The 5,449-nt window shown below is 41.0% G+C and overlaps 1 pseudogene; it reads left to right on the plus strand.

Moving 5' to 3' along the window:
• The first annotated feature begins 3,046 nt into the window (after positions 1-3,046).
• Positions 3,047-4,027, plus strand: LOC137503701 (craniofacial development protein 2-like; annotated as a pseudogene).
• The last annotated feature ends 1,422 nt before the right edge of the window (positions 4,028-5,449 follow it).

Raw genomic sequence — 5,449 nt, forward strand, 5'->3', positions numbered from 1 at the left:
TATTTTAGAGATCGTGAAACAAGATATAATAGGTGGTAAGATGGTAAGTCACATACCTCACGTTAAGCCATCGGTCATCATTGGGCTCACCAGCGACCCTGGCATTTTTATTTAGCCATTTTTACATTTTTGGCTGTACAGATCATTTGTAATTCTTTCGGTTTCCTGGAAATAAAGCATTAAAAAAAAGAAAATACCCTTCACTTGTTTTTGTTGAGCGCACACGGTAGACTGTAATTATTTCCGCACAGGAATTACTTTCCTCATCCACTCCAAATTGTATTCGGTCCCTTGACCGTCCTATTTGGTACAATTATTTCCACTCAAGAAACTATCTCCACATGGAGTCAAGACCCCAGCCACATCGGCTGAAATATGTTGGTTGGACTTAGTCTACTTTTGTCGTTCGATTTCACAGAGCAGCTCAACCCTCTGTCGTCAGCCTCGTAACACAAAATGCAGGGGCTTCGCCATGGCGTCAATTCTTATTTATAGCAGCTACCCTCTCTCTCTCTCTCTCTCTCTCTCTCTCTCTCTCTCTCTCTGGGCATCTCCCCTTGCCGCCAAGAAAATTTCTATAACTTTTCTGACTTAACTAAACTGTAATTACAAGAATTTTGAAGGTGACTACATACTCGCTACATTTTCGGCGGTAGTGTTTATGGACATTTAAAATTTATACAAGTTTAATTAGCTGTATAAATGACCTCATTTGATAGGCACTATATTTTCGACTTGGCTTGGGCACGCCATATACACGCACTTCTTCTGAAATAGTTCACAAAAATGATGTAAGATTCTTCCGCCGTTGACACGTGCGACTGACGTCACGTATACCAGAGCGTGGGACCGAAGGTAATCACCCCTTTCCACATGTCAATTCCGTGCTATCAAGAATCGAACTTCCTATCCAATTGCCAATTTAATAGGTAATATTCTTAGGGCACAAAGGTCATGGGTTCAATATATTTCTCTTTACTTTACGTTTCTGTAAGAACATCTTTATCCCCATGTCTGGGAGATTCAAAAATAATTCCTCCATGTTTTTCTCGTTTGCCGCTTCAGTTTACGGCAGACACCAATCATTTCCCTCTTCACATCGGCATTCAAAACGTTGCTTACATTTTTATCTATCCGATAAGCTTCTCCATTGGGAATATCTGGAACTACTACTGTACAGTCAATAAGTTCGTGGACTGGTGCCTACAGCGCAAGTAACACGGCTTAAACTCATGTGCTACAGTCAATAACTTCTTGGACAGGCTCCCACAGTGCAGGCAACACATTGTACACTCATGCACAACAGTCAATAAATTCGTGGACTGGCGCCTACAGCACAGGCAAAACGGCTTGTACTAATGTACTACAGTCAATAACATCTTGCACTGGCTCCCACAGCGCAGGCAACACGGCGTACACTCATGCACTACAGTCAATAAGTTATTTGGACTGGCGTTAAAAGTTCAAGGACCACACAGTCCTTTGACCTGCCATTTCGCGGCCTTCTCCTGTCTTGATGATCCGGTAAATTTATACTTGATCATCTCAAATGCTTCGCTACCTATTTACACAAATTTTGACAGAACTTGCACGTTGTTCAAACTACGAAATTCTCAAGTTCCACCGTGCCCTTCACAACAGAGACCGTAGTTCTATTTATACTGTATGCACACAACTACCTCTTGCTGGGACTAGCGAAGCACTGTCACGGGAATATCATATGGTGAAAACTCTCCGCTGTAGTGCACCACAGTCCACAAAATTAAGGCTCTACTACGTATTTAAATCTTATTTCGTCTAGCATATTGATCAAAATCATCTACTACTAACTTTAAATTAGAAATCGGAAGTACTGTACTTCTTAATTCATCAAATTTATCAACACACAGTTGAATAGTTTCACCCCGCTACTTTATCATCTCATTCACTAATCGAGGTATTCTTCGATACGTTATTTATTTATCGTATCAGAAGCACTAATATATACATTTAAACAGTACAATCAAAAGACAAGTGTATAATAACATGAAAATCATAACATTAAAGAAAGGTCCCAATGTGATAGATTTAGACTATATAAGTGACTTCCTGTCTATCACGGTGCTGGGAAAAGTATATACTGCGTTGGTTCCTTAATGTGAAAACTGTCTTTGGAAATTACGAACCATAATGGAAGGGTCTAAGAAGACCACAGATCCTGGCAGAAGAACAAAATTATATGGTTGCTGACCAATAATTATCCACTTTCAGGGACTCAGGAGTTTCTTGTTCATTTGAATATTTTTAACTTTTCTAACCTCCCCTGCTAACCATGTGACCTTGCCACGGTGGGGAGGCTTGCGTGTCCCAATGAAACAGATAGCCGAGCCGCAGGTGCAACCATATCGGATGGGTATCTGTTGAGAGACCAGACTAAGGAATGGTTCATCGAAAGGGGGGTAGCAGACTTTCGGAAGTTGCAAGGGCGGAGTCCGGATGATTGACTGATGTGACCTTGTAATAATACTCAACATGGCTTGCCTGTGTTGATACTGCTACACGGCTGACAGCAACGGGAAACTACAGCCGTAACTAACTCCCGAGGACATGCAGCTCTCTCTGTATGAATGATGTACTGATGATGGCTTCCTCCCGGGTAAAATATTCCGGAGGTAAACTAGGCCTAGTCCCCCATTCGGATCTCCGGGTGGGGACTACACGAGACGGGGCGATCATCAGGAAGATGGTTACTGACATTCTGTGAGTCGAAGCGTGGAATGTTATAAGTTTGAATGGTTTTGGTAGATTAGAGAATCTGAAAAGGGAGATGGATAGACTAAAGTTAGATGTAGTTGGTATAAGTGAAGTATGTTGGCAAGAAGAACAGGATTTCTGGTCAGACGACTACCGAATTATCAACACAAAATCAAAAAGAGAAAATGCAGAAGTTGGTCTAATAATGAATAAGAAAATATGGCAGCGGGTAAGCTACTATGACCAGCATAGTGAAATAATTATTGTCGTCAAGATAGACACCAAACGAATGCCCACCATAGTGCAGGTTTATATGCCTACTAGCTCAGCGAATGATGAGGAAATCGAAAGAACATATGAAGAGATAGAGGATATAATACAATATGTAAAAGGTGACGAGAATCTAATTGTGGTGGGAGACTGGAATGCAGTGGCAGGTCAAGGAAGAGAAGGTAATACAGTAAGAGAATTCGTATTGGGACAAAGGAACGAAAGAGGAAGTCGGCTGGTTGAATTATGCACTGATCATAATTTAGTCCTGGCCAATACTTGATTCAAACACCACAAACGACAGTTTTATACGTGGACGTGACATGGGGGCACTAGAAGGTATCAAATAGACTTCATTATGATTAGACAGAGATTCAGAAACCAGGTGTTGAATTGCAAAACTTTCCCAGGAGCTGACGTGGACTCTGACCACAACTTGTTTGTCATGAAATGTTATCTGAAGCTGAAGAAATTGAAGAAAGGAAAGAATGCAAAAAGATGGGATCTAAACAAGTTGAAAGAAAAGAGTGTGATGGATTGTTTCAAGGAACGCGTTGCACAAGGACTAAATGAAAAGGATGAAGGAAACACAATAGAGGAAGAGTGGATATTCAAGAAAAATGAAGTCGGCAGGGCTGCTGAAGAAATGTTAGGAAGGAAGAAAAGATCAACTAAGAATCAGTGGATAACTCAGGAGGTACTAGACTTGATTGATAAACGAGGAAAATACAAGAATTTTAGAAATTAAGAGGGAAGAAACGAATACAGCCAATTAAGGAATGAAGTGGATAGAAAGTGCAAGGTAGCTAAGGAAGACTGGTTGAAGGAGAAGTGCAAGGATGTCGAAGGTTGTATGTTCCTAGGACAGATAGATGCTGCATACAGGAAAATCAAGGAAACCTTTGGCGAAAGGAAATATAGGTGTATGAATATTAAGTGATCAGATGGAAGGCCACTTCTAGGGAAAGAAGACAAAGCAGAAAGATGGCAGGAACATATCCAACACTTGTATCAAGGTAAGTAAACTCATGTCCTCATCCCGAGGTTGTACAGCTCTTTACAGGAACACCCCTATTGGAGGTGAGCTGCATGTGCCATTTCAACCACATGCCAGCCCTCCTGACATTCTTAACTTTCTGGCAGAACCGAGAATCGAACCCAGGCCCCCGAGGACGGCAGCTAATAACACTAACCGTTACGCTACGGAGGCGGACTCTATCAAGGTGAAGATGTAGACAATTTGGTTCTGGAACAAGAAGAGGCTGATGATGCTGATGAAATGGAAGACCCAGTTTTGAGGTCAGAGTTTGACAGAGCTGTGAGCGACCTAAATAGGAACAAGGCACCTGGAATTGACGACATTCCCTCTGAATTACTGACTGCCTTAAAGGAAACCAGCATGGCAAGGTTATTCCATTTAGCGTGTAAGATGAATGAGACAGGAGAAGTCCCATCCGATTTTCAGCAGAATGTTGTTATACCTATTCCAAAGAAAGCCGGTGCTGTCAGGTGTGAAAACTATCCCACCATTAGTTTAGTATCGCATGCTTGCAAAATTTTAACACGTATTGTTTACAGAAGAATGGAAAAACAAGTTTAAGCTGAGTTGGGAGAAGATCAATTTGGCTTCAGAAGAAATGTTGGAACACGTGAAGCAATCCTGACTTTACGTCTGATCTTAGAGAATCGAGTCAAGAAGGACGAGCCCACGTACATGGCATTCGTAGATCTAGAAAAGGCATTCCATAATGTTGGTCGGACCAAGCTATTTAAGATTCTCAAGGTGAATAGGATCAGATTCCGAGAACGAAGGATTGTCTACAATCTGTTTAAAAATCAGTCTGCAATGATAAGAATCGAGGGCTTTGATAAAGAAGCAGCAATCGAGAAAGGAGCGAGGCAAGGCTGCAGATTGTCCCCCTCCTTTTCAATGATTACATAGAATAGGCAGTAAAGGAAATCAAAGAGGAATTTGGAAAGGGAATTATAATCCAAGGAGAGAAAATCGAAACTTTGAGATTTGCCGATGATATTGTTATTTTATCTGAGACTGCAGAAGATCTCGAGAAGCTGCTGAATGGTATGGACGAAGTCTTGGGTAAGGAGTGCAAGATGAAAATAAATAAGTCCAAAACAATAGTAATGGAGTGCAGTCGAACGAAGGCAGGTGATGCAGGAAATATTAAATTAGGAAATTAAGTCTTAAAGGAATTAGATGAATATTGTTACTTCGGTAGTAAAATAACTAACGATAGCAGACGTAAGGAGGACATAAAATGCAGATTAGCACAAGCAAGGAAGAGCTTTCTTAAGAAAAGAAATAAGAAATTTGCTCACTTTAAACATTGATATAAGAGTTGGAAAGGTGTTTTTGAAGATTTTCGTGTGGAGCGTGGCATTCTATGGAAGTGAAACATGGACGATAACTAGCTCAGAAAGAAAGAGA

This window comes from Anabrus simplex, chromosome 1 (assembly GCF_040414725.1).
Source record: "Anabrus simplex isolate iqAnaSimp1 chromosome 1, ASM4041472v1, whole genome shotgun sequence".
Classification (NCBI taxonomy): domain Eukaryota; kingdom Metazoa; phylum Arthropoda; class Insecta; order Orthoptera; family Tettigoniidae; genus Anabrus; species Anabrus simplex.